Below are 15,425 nucleotides of genomic sequence, written 5' to 3'. Positions count from 1 at the left end.
TTGGCTTACATGATTTTGGGGACTGGCTAGGTAAGTTTGAAATACATACAGCAAGCAACAAGGAAAGGTCAGCTGGACACTCTCAGGCAAGACTCATGCTGTAGCCCATAGGTGGAATTTCTTCTTCAGGAAAACCTTAGTCCTGCTGTTACCTCATTTCAAATGATGGGATTAGTCCCACTCAGGTTATCCAAGATAATCTCCTTTACATAAAGTCAATTGATTGTAGGTGCTAAACACATAAATAAAATACTTTCACAGCAATGCCTAGATTAGTGTTTGGTTAATAACTGAATGCTATATCCTAGTCAATTACAGGGGATAAATTCTGGGAGGAATTCCTTAGAGAAATAGCTAAAATATGCAGTGAAGTGTAGACAGAAAAGTAGCTTATTTTCTGGAATGGAAAACCAAGAGAAAAAGAGAAGAATTAGTTTTTAGAAAGTAGGTCAATTTTAAGTGGATTTGGAAATCCAAAAAGTACACGCCTATTGGTTCTTATGTTCCTTACGACACAAAAGAATATTATCTTATGAGCATAAAAATGTGAAAATGGAGAAAGAAACTTAAAGAGAAAGATGTGTGTTTTACCTGTGGAATCTAACTTTTGATATTAAAATAATTAGTTGGTAAACTTTTCCCCAGTGCCACAGAAAAACAGCATGCACTGATTACAGAATGTTGCTGGTCAAATATCCTCCTCTTTTTAAATTTCCCGATCTTCACTTAATCATGCTGTTCAAAAAATATGCCTTGGTAGTAGTATTATCTATAGTTTGCTTGATCTCCTGTAATGATGGTTTAGTTTTTAAAGCAGTTTGAGCAAAATAAAATTCAGGTGGCTGGAAGAGATAATTGCATAATAAGCATTTTTCTAGGCCCTTCTTTCTTTTTTCCTTTACAGAGATTCTCAAACATCAGTAGCCTACAATTTCAGATTTACGATGTTATTGCGTTCCTAGAGGAAAAGTTTCTATTCTGAGCTGAAATTTTTCAAATCGGTAAAGATTGACTTATAATTCCTGTATGTGGTAATATTTGTAATTTTTTGAATGCATTTTTGATGACCTAATCTGCAAAACAAAACTTTCACTGGAAAACATTTACTTTTTATGTTCTTTGTTCTTGCTAATAGATGGGAATTCTCTGATAGTACCTAGTAAAACGTCAGTAATGTATTTTAAAAGACGAGCTTGATCTATGTTGAATGTTCAAATTTTTGACTTCATTAAAATGTTAATTTAATAATGTATTAATTTGTTAACCAGTAGAAACAATATCCATTTAAATTTTCTAGTTCACATTGAAGTTTTTAGTACTCAAATACAAATACAAAATTCTTACTCCAACTAATTAAGCCAAAATTCAGATCCATTTAGTACCCAGCTTGGTAGCAATCAAAATATTTTTCTAGTATTTTCTAATTGTAACACTGTTACTGGATTACCCTAGCTTGACTACATCTGAATAAGAGTCTTCTAATAGATAGCATCAAATTATTAAAGAACTTGGTAAAAAAAAAATCATTCATCAATCATTGTGAAGCATCAATCATTATGAAGAATATAATTCAATATATTTGAAGAAGGGTCTATTAAATTTTAGAATAGAAAAATCTTTTATATTAAATTATTTAAGATAGAAACAAAATACAAAATGTATTTTCTCATAATCTGATTAAAACAATATGACTATGATTTTTACTTATTTTTAATAAAACCATCTTTCTTTCTTAGACTTAGAACTTCTCATATTTCAAAGATAATTTCAATGAACAGTTAAAGCTAAATTTCTTGAACGTTTATTTATAAGAAACTAAGGATTCAATAAAGGTAAGCTAGTAGAACAGATAAAATAAATGAGTTATTTTGTTTATAAAGAAGGGTTATAATCAATTGTTGAAATATCTTTCTAAAATGTTCTCTCCAATTTCTACTTCCCGTGTCTCTCTCTTGTTAGTTTGCCTCATCTTTACAGTGGATTATATCTTTCTGCATCCTTTCTCACACCTCTGATTCTGTGTTTTTCCCTTCTAGTTAATTCCCCCAAATATTGCCAGCTATATTTCCCAAACTTAGATATGCTAATATCCTCTAACAATAAGTAGTCAATAGTAGAATATTTGAAAAGATAATGCTTTAATCAGCAGGGTCAAGAACAAGATAGCAAAATATAAACCATCAAAATATTTTTAAAGCTATATAATCATCTTAGATTTATTTAATTAATTACTATACAAAATATGAAAAATATAACTATTTTACTCTAAAAGATAATTAGAGTCAAATGGAGAATGAGTATGACAAATGTAACTAAATAATAATTATTGTAACTTATATTTAATTATATTTAAATTTACTATAACAAAGAATATTCATATTTACTACACTCTAAGAACAATTCTAGGTTCTTTTAAAGACATGCACTCATTTCATCTTTGCACCAATCTGTTCGGTAAGCACTACATTTATCCTAACTAGATAGATGAGGACACAGAGACACAGGAGGTTAAAAAAGTCACCAAATTTCATCCAAACATAAGTGATCTGGACAGTTTGAATCTAGAATACTGTTCTATTGGAATACACATAAGTGTATCAGTTCAATCAAGCCATTGTATCCTATTCTTACTACTAAAATAGATAGGACTAATTATGCTGAAAACTCAATAATGAAAACAAAATAATGAAAATAAAAGAAACACACATGCAACACATAGATGAAAATACGTGTAAAGACAAGAACATTTGATAGACCTGGATATTAGAGCATTGTGAACTCAAAACTAAATAAGGGAAAGTGATATCCAAATAAAGGAAGACCAAATTCAATGAAGTGCTATCTTACAAAACAAAAAACACAAAACGTGGGCGCAACTTTCAGAAGTGATTAAAGAATGAGAGAGAGTGTTCATAGAAGTTCAATTAAAACTACTAAGTATAGGGGCTGGCCCCGTGGCCGAGTGGTTAAGTTGGAGTGCTCCGCTGCAGGCGGCCCAGTGTTTCGTTGGTTCAAATCCTGGGCGTGGACATGGCACTGCTCATCAAACCACACTGAGGCAGCCTCTCACATGCCACAACTAGAAGGACCCACAATGAAGAATATGCAACTATGTGCTGGGGGGCTTTGGGGAGGAAAAGAAAAAGAATAAAATCTTTTAGAAAAAACTACTAAAAGTATATATGAACATCATTATATAATTTTTAAAATCTAACAACAAAAAAAAATAAATATGGAGGCTTCCAGTACAAGAGGAAAGAATGTGACATAACCCAATTTCCATTAAAACATATGATCTGCGTTGTAGGAAGAAAGCTGTACAGAAGTCATGAAAGTTGTACATGCAGTTGTACAAAGGTTTTGAGTTACGGAGAGTTAGGGAGTCATGGAGAACGGTTAGGAGGTCCTTTAGAAGGAGGAAGTAATGAAGTCCTAAAACAAGGAAGAGAAATAAATTATATTTTTAAGATAAGTATGTAATCCAGAAAATCTTTTTGTATCAAGCTGCTATTCCTATATAAATCTGCCGACTTGTCAGAGGCTTAGGAAAGTTACTCACTAGAGAGGACCTCTGAAGACAAGGGATGGTCAGACAGGTTTAAAAGGAGCAAAGATCACTCATCTTAAGCACATTGAAAAGCTACACAAAAGTGGGAAGAATGTGGCTCCTAAGTCTGAGTCAGCCTTTTACAATGTTTATCCCAATGGACCTTATATCCAGACTGTCAATTGTGTTACATGAAAAACAAAAATCTTATTGCCTCAATATTTTGGGAAATGCTAGGACCCTTCCTGAAAAAAATAATAAATAAATCCATGACTATTCATAGGCTTGGAACGTCCAAGTAGAAAAGCAGAGTATAAATATTTCTCATAACCACCTGCCATCTTAATTTTTGCTAAGTTATCCAGGGCCTAGTTCTTCTGTGCTGCAAGGAAAAATCAGTGTAGTTGTTAGAAACAAACTATAAATGAAATGAACAAAGTTGAGCACAAAAAAAAGTGCTTTAGAGTTTCATAATGATTTGAAAAATAAAGAATATGGGAGAAAGTAGAAGGCCAAAATTACAGAGCTTGGTGTCTCCCTTAAGAAAATACAAAGCCACTAAACTTGGTTAGAAATATCTGTAAGGATGAAAGATTAAGTATAAGGGTGGACTGATTAAAGCACAATACATGATCTTCCAAATCTATATAGTATATGAAAAAAGGGGAGCAATATTTGCTGAGTTACTACTGTCTGTCAAAACTATGCAGTTACTAAGTGTTCTCTCTCAAATTAGAGACAGACAGATAATACTAAATAATATATATATTAATAAACAATATTTATATTTAAATCTATGACTGTATGACTATCTATAAAGAAACAAATAATTGGGGGAAATTCTTCTCATACCAGACAAATTGTCTATCCACATGTCTCACACTTTACAGATGTCCTCATTTATAATTTATCCTAAATCAGAGGATCATTCTCAAATATATTACTATAACTCTAGTAACAATTTTAATGAGCGTTTTCAAATAATTCCCATTTTTGTAGTTATTTTTATTTATTTGAAGTTGTATTGATACCTCACAGTAATTACACATTAATTCCTATAAATCCAATAACGTCTAACACACAGATGAACAATCAATGGATAAATTTCAAATATTTTTGAACAATTCTTGAAGAATTTTCATAGCTTCTGTGTTAAAATAATTAATAATAGAGGATTAAAATGAAGAACATTTCAATGAGCTGTATGTTGGGTGTGCTTACCTCCTGAAACCAATTTCTGAAATGGGTTAGGGATTTTAACGACAATGAGCCTCCTTACCTCTCCTCTCATCAAACCCTCATCCCTAGCCCCCATGTACTATTAATTTTCTATTGCTGCATGACAACTTACCACCAATTTAGCAGCTTGAAGCAACACCTATTTCTTATCTCATGGTTTCTGTAGGGAAGAAGCCCAGGTGCAGCTGAACTGAGTTCTTTGCATCAGGACTTACAAACTTGAAATCAAGGTAGCAGCTGCCTTGCCCATTTTCAAGCCCAGGGCAAGCTCATGTAGTTGTTGGCAGAATTCAGCTACTTGCTGCAGTAGAAATGAGGCCCTGTTCTTTTTTTGACTATCATCCAGAGACTGCTCTTAACCCATACGATGCTCCCCACGACTCCTTGTCATGCGGCCCCCTCCACAGGCCGCCTCACACTTCCACCCTCTGACATCTCCAGACCTTCTTTTAAAAAGGTACACCTGATTAGATCAGGAACCCTCAGATGATCTTTTTGATTAATTCAAAGGTGACTGATTAGAATCTAATCAAATGAGTGATAGCCCATCTTATTCATTTACACCAGGGGGCAGAAATCTTGGGAGCCATCCTAGACTTTGCTTACCACAGTGGAAGCACTTTTGCTATTTTTTGTTTTTACCTCCATCAATGGCATATTTATGCCATTACATACTATAGGTTTGAGATAATATTAACTTCAACAATTGAGGATGGTGTAAAGAATAAAATAATTATGTTTTGATCAAATTAAATCGTTAGTTTCTTTTGAAGTGTTGATTTGTATAACGTCTTTCAAAAAACATCATAAGATGAATGTGTTTAAAGTAGAGCAGCTACGTCTGTTTCCTTGAACTGTCTGGTCTTAGTTTTTCTCACAAGTGATTACTTTAAAAATCACCATTTAAATTATATATGATTATAATAAGAATCAAATTAATAACAAAGAATGTTCTTACCTTTACAACACTAGATGTTGATGTTTTAGTTTACAATATGTTTATATTTCTTAAAGGAATATTAAATTAAGCTGATTATTTTTTTGTAAGTTCATAATGTCAAAAGACATTGTCTCTTTATAAGAATCTTCAATTTCTTTTTAAAGCCAGATGAACAAAAATATCTTAAAAGTTTATGACAGATAAGAGTTAGATTCCCTCATTACATCGTTCTTCGGGTTCCTAGAGAATTTTCTATGTCGGAACAGATGGCATTGGGCAAGCAAGTGCCTGAAATGTAGATGTGTTCACCAGAGGTTCTCTTGGAAATATTTCTGTGAGTGCAGAGGGAAAGTCACCTGTTCGCAACAGCTTTTCCACTTAAGATCACGTTAGTCAGCAAATTGTACATGAAAGGGTACTAATGAGGTTAAGAAGAAGAATGTCCGTGAGCTCCCCACTGAGGAATATGTCTAGAAGAATAAGAATAAAAAAGGTACAGTGTAATTGGACTTTCCAAAGACTGAAAAGGGAGTTAGTTACTATGTTTTGAATTGTGAGCAATAACTTTAAAGTAATCCCGTTTGTTTCTACTCCTGCTTTTCCTCTAAAACCAGATACCTCTTGCTTTTACCCTCTAGAATTGCTATTCACTCTCTAGAATTTTGTGAAAGCTGCATTGGCCCAAAATGACGTTAATGAAAATACAAATACTCCTAAGAATTTTCTTTTGGCCTTGGGTCAATCAATAAATTTCTCTTCTCAAAAGACAAAATATGTTTATGAGAAAATCAGTTCCATGTGCAATCCTCTTTGAAGAGTATACTTATTCTGACATATGGTACTAGCACAAAAATGTTATAAGACAAACCAGAGAGTAATGATAATTTAATATGTTTACAGTACTTAATTTACATAGACTACTCCCAAGAGTAATTTAAACAATGTCATATAATCCTCTAGGTCCCTTCCAAATTCAGAGATACAAACAATGGATATTAAAATACAACTTAATATTTGAATAATCTATGATGTTTAGACTTTTTGTGTGTGAGGAAGATTGTCCCTAAGCTAACATCTGTTGCCAATCTTCCTCTTTTTTGAAGAAGAAGAAGACTAGCCCTGAGCTAGCACCTGCCAATTCTCCTCCTTTTGCTGAGGAAGACTGGTCCTGAGCTAACATCCGTGTCCATCTTCCTCTATTTTATATGTGGGATGCCTACCACAGCATGTCTTGTCAAGCAGTGGTGCGTCCGTACCTGGGATTCGAACCCGTGAACCCTGGGCTGCCAAAGCGGAACATGTGCACTTAACTGCTGCACCACCAGGCAGACCCCCCAATCTTCCTCTTTTTGCTTGAGTAAGAATGTTGCTGAGCTAACATCTGTGCCAACCTTCCTCTATTTTACGTGGGATTCTGCCACAGCGTGGCTTGACAAGTAGTGCTAGGTCTGCGCCCAGGATCTGAACCCATGAACCTAGGGCTGCCAAAGCAGAGCAGGTGAATTTAACCACTAGAGCACCATGCTAGCTCCCCAGATATGTCTTTTGAACTCCAAACAAAGCTGCATCTGAATAAAAAAACACAATTCTTAGACCAAAAGGATACTCATTAACACTGGTGATGTTGAAAAATAGAGGTTAAATAGAAAAATGATTTATGTTATTACTTTAATTTTAATCAATTAATAAACTGATTTCAATCAATGAGTTTTAGCCATAAGGATATATGTTCCTTTTCTTTGAGAAAGATTCTAGAAGTAACATAAGAAAGGTAAAAGACTAATGTTTCATAAATGGCTATATAAATCTGTATCTATATCTTTGTCTATGTCTATAGCTATATATCTATATATATAATTAATCATGTCCATTTTATATATATAAGATACTTTTATGCTGAGTAAGATGGCAACAAAGGAAAAAATATTTAAGAATCACATCACTCTTTTACAAAAATTATCCAAAATGTCATTTGACATAAATACTCTTTTTAAACTTTCTAGCACCAGGCACAAGATATCTATAAGTGAAGCTGAAAAAATTTACTATTATTTTTTGAAAGAATGCTTGTATTCCAGTTCTCGGCTAAAGGTATGCATCTGATATCGTGAGGTTTCTACATGGCAGGCCAAGAGAGATTGTAAAACAAATCCAGTCCTTATCATGCTCTGAACACATAACATCTGACTCAGATCGCTGCAGACTGAAAATTTCCTAAATGTAAACCGTTTCTCAGTGTAGGAAAGTATTATTTTTTCTGGGCGAACAACTTTCCCTTTTCCAGACTTGGACTAACTGGGCTCCTATCATCAAATATCAAATAAAAATATCAAATAAAAATACTGCTGATAGAGTACAAAACTGTGATTTAAATCTGTAACAAAATCTGGAGATTGTTAGATCCTAAATTAAGGACATAAATATTAACATATACAAAGTCCATTTTACTGGAAATGTAAGTAAATATTAGAAAAATAAGTTTGATACAAGTAGTGAGTCCTTAGAAAATGCCACTGCCACTAATAATAGACCCCGTTTAGGTAACGTTTCTTCTTTGCTGGTCTCCAGTCCAAGCAGTTAACACAGATTAACTCACGTATTCTTCACAAGTCTATGAGATAACTGCTATGACAAGCCCATTTTACAGATGAAGGGATTGATACAAAGAGGTAAAGTAATTCAGAAAATTAAAGGCAGAGCTAGGTTTGCGCTCAAACTGCCGGGGCCCTCTGCTTAGATTAGTTTGTCTAGCCAGTTCTTAGATATTACCATAAGAATTATTGTTATTGTTGTTATTATTATTTTGCTTAAGAGAGCAAAAGAATGACCTAAAGCCTCTAACAGGAAGGGAGTTTTTTCAAACCCAGGTTGCTTCCAGGCAAACAGATCAAAGATCAAGGAAAGGTTTGCAGATCCCTGGCTTTACATGGAGCTGTCAGTCAGAGCAGGACCCAGCTTAGGCAATATAATTTATTGTTACATAGTTTTAAAAGCCCACCAGGGCAATAAAAATAAATACTTTTTTCCCTTGTGAGAATTGCATAGCTGTGTGTATAACACTTGCTTGAGGAACACTTACGTCTTCAAATCTTTTAGAACGGTTACCATACATTTCATAAATGTCTTTAGCCATACCTCACAGCACACCCTCATACAGGCACTCATCTCTGGTCTATTAACTATTTGATGTCTTCTAACTGTGCAAACATACTCTTTTGGTCCTCATTCATTTACATACGATAGTACCTGTTCTTGAGGAGGCTCTTTCACCATTTCTGTTTCTTAGACCGTTCCAAAGCATATGAGACCATAGATGTGTCCTTCTTTCTGTAACTCAGTAGCAGCATTTATCATATTGCATTGCAATTAATTCAACTGATATTTATTGTGTCCATAATCTGGTCTGGGTGCTGGAAGTAGAGATAAAAGAAATAATTTCATTCCTTAAAGGAGCGAATAGGAAGTAAGCAGACCATTTCAGGTTAACCAAGTACTCTAGTTAACTTGACGTTTATAGGATTCATGTGGAAAAGGATCCATCAAGCTGTCAAAGATTACTAATTTGATTGGTAATGCAGTACGATCACCCAACCAACTCCTTTTCTTGGACTGCTACTCTGGTGTCCCAATATGATTTTCTTTCATGTGCATCAGTCAATCCCCCAATTAAAACTGACTTTTTATTTGGTCTTTAACATAAGAAGCTAACGTACAGACTTAATAACTGTAGGGTTAGGCCAACTTACCAAGCAGGCATGGCCAGGACAGAGGTAAAGTCAAGTCCTTATTTTATTTTATTTTTTTTTTTTTTTAGGAAGATTAGCCCTGAGCTAATCTACTCCCAATCCTCCTCTTTTGGCTGAGGGAGACTGGCCCTGAGCTAGCATCCCAAACCACTTACGTCAGAATTGTTGAGGATGGGATACAGGCGTCAACAGTGTCCTAAAGCTTACCTGGTGATTCCAATGTGCAAGCAAGGTTGGGAGCCAATGCTCTAGCGGTAGACATTGGGCTTTAAGCAAAGATGAGGACCTCAGGCAACTTGCAGGTGTTGGCAGCCTTAGCAAAGGTAAAGATGCCTCTGTGTGCTGAGCAAGGGTAAGAAGCATAAATGAAGGCCAGAAGAGAGTGTCAGTGACAAGTTCTGGGGGTCTAAGTGCGATGGACTGAATGTTTGTGTCTTCCTCAAATTCAGAGCTTGAAATCCTAACTCCTAATGTGATGGTATTTGGATATAGGGCCTTTGAGAGATAATTAGGTCAGGAGGATGGAGCCCTCATGAATAGGATTAGTGCCCTTATAAAAAGGGCCCCAGTGCGCTCTTTTGTTCTCTTTCCACCCTGTGAGGATACATCAAGAACTCAGCTGCCTGCCACCTGGAAGAGGGCTCTCACCAGAACCCAACCATGCTGACACTCTCATCTTGGACCTCCAGCCTCCAGAACTGGAAGAAACACATTTCTGTTGGTTATAAGCCACCCAGTCTATAGTATTTTGTTGTACTAGCCTGAATAGACTAAGATACTTAGTGAACAGGGACTGCTGGAACATATATTCAATACAGGCAGCATGGCCAGGGGTACTTTAGCCATCTCAGTCTTCAAAATGCACAGTACCATAGTTCAATACTCAGCTAAAGGCCTCTGTCATTTTATTGTGCCTCCCTTTATTGCACTTCACAGATACTGCAGTTTTTACAAATTGAAGATTTGTGATAACCCTGCGTCCAGGGATCTATCAGCACCATTTTTTCAATAGCATTTGCTCGCTATGTGTCCCTGTGTCATATTTTGGTAATTCTCACGATATCTCAAACTTTTTCATTATTGTATTTGTTACAGTGATCTATGATCAGTGATATTTGATGATACTATTGTAATTCTTTTAGGGGGTCACAAACCATGCCCACATAGGATGGTGAACTTTGTTGATAAACATGTGTGTTCTGACTGTTTCACGGGACTAACCACTTCCCCACCTCTCTTCCTTTCCTTGGACCTCTCTATGCCCTGAAACGCAATGAAACCAGCAAACAGTTAGCCATTGATGATTAAGTAGCTAGGAACTAAATTTTTTTTTTTCCTTTTTGCAATTATTCATTATAGCTTTTAGCTGTCTACCCACCCATTGTTAACTGTGCTCTTAGGCAATATGCCATCTGATTCCCACTAAGTTCCTATAGATAATACTTCCCTGGAGCCTAGATCACCATGGTAATGGGTGTGTGAGCTGTTTTTTAGGAATTAGAACCTGTTGTCCACTTCAGGCCTGTTGAGACCACCAACCCATCAACTGGGCCAGCGCAGATGTCTGATAAGTGACCTTTTGACATCCAGAGGCTAGAACTCCACACTCAGATCATGCTAATGCCACCATTTTGTGAACATGCATCCTATGAAGAACCATGAAGTCTGAGGGCACCTTTGCAGATTATCACTCACCTCACCTCTCTTCACCTCCAATCATCTATCTCCACATTTCAGACCACCTTTGCCCCCTATCCCATAAATATCCCTGCGGCCCTATTTTCGGGGAAGCAGATTTAAGCCTCATTCTCCCATTTCCTCACTTGGTTGCCTTATGATTAAACCCTCTCTCTGCTGCAATCTTTTTTAAAAGTTTTTTAATTGCAGTAACATTGGATTATAACAATATAAAGCATTCAGATGTACATCGTAATATATTTCAGATTCTGCATAGATTACATCATGTTCACCACCCAAAAACTAATTATAGTCCATCCCCTCACATGTGAGCCTAATCTCCCCTTTTGCCCTCCCCCCATTCCCCTATGGTAACCACCAATCCAATCTCTGTTGCTATGAGTTTGTCGTTGTTTTTATCTTCTACCTATGAGTGAGATCATTTGGTATTTGACTTTCTCCCTCTGACATTTCACTCAGCATAATGCCCTCAAGGACAATCCATGTTGTCACAAATGGCCAGATTTCATCATTTCTTATGGCTGAGTAGTGTTCCATTGTGTATATATACCACATCTTCTTTATCCATTCATCCCTTGATGGGCACATGGGTTGCTTCCAAGTCTTGGCTATTGTGCACAATACTGCAATGAACATAGGGGTGCAAGTATCTTTATGCCTTTGTGTTTTCAAGTTCTTTGGATAAATACCCAGCAGTGGGATAGCTGGATCATATGGCAGATCTATTCTTAATTTTCTGAGGATACTCCATACTGCTTTCCATAGTGACTGCACCAGTTTGCACTGCCACCAGCAGTGTACAAGCGTTCCCTGCTCTCCACATCCTCTCCAACACTTGTTGTCTCCTGTCTTGTTAATTATAGCCATTCTGACCGGAGTGGGGTGCTACCTCTTTGACATCAGTCTTAGAAGCATATTTTCAAGTCCCATGTCTCACCGGGCAAGGGAAACAAAAGAAAAAACGAACACATGGGACTACATCAAGCTAAAAAGCTTCTGCACAGCAAAGGAAACCATCAACAAAACAAAAAGACAACCTAACAATTACGAGAAGATATTTGCAAACCATTTATCAGATAAGGGGTTAATATCCAAAATATACAAAGAACTCATACAGCTCAACAGCAAAAAAATCAACAACCCAATTAAAAAATGGGCAAACGATCTGAACAGAGATTTCTCCAAAGAAGATATACGGATGGCCAACAGGCATATGAAAAGATGCTCAACACAGTCTGCTGCAATCTTGTCGTCTCGGTGTTTGGCTTTCCAGGTGATGGAAGAAAACAAACCTGGTTAGGTAACAGCAACAATAGTGAAATTAGGCCAGTTAATAACGCTAAAATGGCCTCTAGGTGTTCAAGTGACAGGAAGAGTTGCACATTTCTCACTTTGAATCAAAATTAGAAATGCTTAAGCTTAGTGAGGAAGGCATGTTGAAAGCCGAGATAGGCCAAAAGCTAGGCCTCTTGCACCAAACAGTTAGCCAAGCTGTGAATGCAAAGGAAAAGTTCTTGAAGGAAACTCAAAGTGCTACTCCAGTGAAGACATGAATGATAAAGTGAAATAGCCTTATTGCTCATATGGAGAAAGTTTTAGTGGTCTGGATAGAAGATCAAATCAGCCACAATATTCCTTAAAATAGTCCTCAAACAGTCAATGATTTATTTACTGATGGTGTCCCTTTCTCAAAGTGTCAAGCCCTCTCCATGTTAGTCTGATCTTAGTATCATATTTATGCCAGATTTAGCTGCAGGAGTAAGGCTTGGTGCTCCTGCCCCCTTTTGGGTGTTCTAAGGAAGTCTCTGAGGCTGCCTCTAGCCCACCAACCTAGGCATATCAAGTATCAAAGTCTATTCTCCTTTGCCACGGAAATAAAATTTTTAGGAGCTTGTGCCTCCCATGAAGGGAAAGGAAGGGAAGGGAAGAGAAGGAAGTAGTGCATAGCTTCTTTCTGTTCTAGAAGCCCAACCCATCAGAAGGCTCTGTCTCCATCCCTGTGCCACTGCATAGTGCTCAGCTAGAGTGACAGAAGTGGAATACATATCCGCAGCAGCCCTCAGCCTTTGAGCTATGGATTTCCCTTTAAACCTTTCTTCTTATCCTAAACCAATGGTATTGTCCTCAGGTCTGGGCAAGTGGCAAAAGCTGTCTTTTCTTTAAGACACTAATTAGAGACTTTCAGGGGCTTTCTTCTGCAAAAAAAAAAAAAACAAATTCTGGATCTTGGAAAGCCAAACACATTTGTTTCTCAGGACTATTTTCCCCAAAGTCAATTTGAAAATTCAAAGCTGAAAATTATTCCTCCCCGCCATGTCTCTGTAATAACCAGTCTACTCCATTCCAGGTAGTAAGCTTGAGTTTCCTAGTTATTGCTCCTAGGGAGAAACACAAAGATAAGAAAGAGTCTAACTCTGTGCAAATATGCATGTGGGGATGTGGAGTAGGGGGGTAGCACGTTCTGTTTTCTGAGCACATCTTCAAGAAAGTCTAATAAATCTTGCAGTGAATGCTGTGATGCACCCTCAAGATTCCAACTTCAGGAAAAAGACATTCTTTCCCCCAGCTGCCTGGAGTATTGCGGGCCAAAGGCTTTCTCTCAGCTTAAAGAGCTGCCTCACCCAAGCTTAGACCACCTGCCCAGGAGCGGCCTGCATCCAAGGACAAGGAGAGATGGAACAAAAGCCCAGCCCTTTGCCTCAATAAGACACTTCGGAAGCACAATTCCAGCTCCAGAGCTTCCTCAGGCACCTGCTGTGGCCTTTGTTGCGAGTGTATGGCCCTTCAACATTTCCCTCTGCCCAATTCTGCTTCTCTCACTTCTTTAAAGTGTTATTCCGAAGAGCACTTCCCAGGAAAACTTCTGCAGGCAAATCTCTATTTCAGGGAAACTGACTTACAAAAAACTCCCTAGATAAAATATATATATACCTGGCTGACCAATAGTTAACTATTTGTCATAAAAGGGTGGATCAAGAGCCAAAAGTCCTTGTTCTTAAAAAAAGGAAAAAAATTTCCTCCTCCTCTTCCTTCCTTCCACCCAACCTTCCTCCTTTCTTCATTCTTTCTGCCTTAACTCTTACCCAGTATTCTGATTTGCCTCAGTGAAACGGAGTTGGAGGGACTCTTAGAGCCCCACTTTATTGATTCCCTAATTTTACCCCCCAAGGACAGTTTTAGAGAACTCGAAGGAATCCCAAGGATTTGGGAAACACTTTACAACATCCCCTGACTCAGCTACCTTAGGAAGCAGAGATCTTACCATCCCATTGATAACTCCCAGCACAATGGTTCGGACATGAAACTGTTATAGCCACATATGCACAGTTTTAAGCACATGTTTTTATTTTAATGTTTATCATCTTAGTGAATTTATAATCTAATGTTTTCCAATCACTTTAAGCAGCCCTCTGATCCTACTAATAGTCATAAGATTAAAATAATTAAAGAAATTACTGTTAGAGCTAAGACGTAATCTTCTACATTGGGTAAAATAATCTCTTAATATTTTAATCATAGGCCTTTGAGAAAATGAAAAATGGGTTGATATTGGAATGAATACCTATTATTTGTTGGCCATCTTTCTGGAATGAAATTTTAAAAAAACCAAAAATCCCGCATTACCCAGCAAACTTACTTAAGTAACGACGAGTATGTTATGCCTATGTTTTTCACTTTTCACTACCGTACAAAGGATTTTGAAGAGAGAGTCTCTGTATTTCAGAAGTCAGAAATGTTAATTACCTCTCTAGGAGGAGTTTTATCACTATAATAAGAATTATGAAGACATTGAGAAAGATGTTCATAATCACATTATCAAGATACTCATCTTGGGGCTGGCCCTGTGGCCGAGTGGTTAAGTTCGCGCGCTCCGCTGCAGGCAGCCCAGTGTTTCGTTGGTTCGAATCCTGGGCACGGACACGGCACTGCTCATTAAACCATGCTGAGGCAGCGTCCCACATGCCACAACTATAAGGACACACAACAAAGAATATACAACTATGTACTGGGGGGCTTATGGGGAGAAAAAGGAAAAAATAAAATCTTTAAAAAAAAAACAAAAGATACTCATCTTGCCACAGTCTTTGTGCCTTCCACGTTTAAACTCTCTGATAGACACAATTGTTTGCTACTTAACAGCCACACCCCGAATCTTTCTTGTAAGAAACAGAACCCAATCTGTTTACCGTCACTCTGGTGAAACTGTCCTTCAGAAGAGGCTGAGCTCCTGCCTAGCCCCATACAGTGAATCTTG

General features: G+C 37.0%; 1 long non-coding RNA gene across 2 annotated transcripts in view; it reads right to left on the bottom strand.

Annotated features, from left to right (window-relative positions):
* LOC111772932 (uncharacterized) overlaps positions 1-15,425 on the bottom strand; it is a 39,019-nt gene that overhangs the window by 22,655 nt on the left and 939 nt on the right. Inside the window, exons 2-3 of one of the 2 annotated variants that reach the window (XR_002807090.2) lie at positions 8,973-9,136; positions 5,745-6,196 (exon numbers count right to left, since the gene is read on the bottom strand). This is a non-coding gene — a long non-coding RNA (uncharacterized lncRNA). Of the gene's footprint in view, positions 1-5,744; positions 6,197-8,972; positions 9,137-15,425 lie in introns of those variants that run through there. The other variant, XR_011436819.1, reaches the window with a different exon arrangement.

Source organism: Equus caballus, chromosome 3 (genome assembly GCF_041296265.1).
Source record: "Equus caballus isolate H_3958 breed thoroughbred chromosome 3, TB-T2T, whole genome shotgun sequence".
NCBI classification, from domain to species: Eukaryota; Metazoa; Chordata; class Mammalia; order Perissodactyla; family Equidae; genus Equus; species Equus caballus.
Note: the sequence above shows the minus strand (reverse complement) of the source record. Positions and strands in the feature narration are given on the sequence as shown.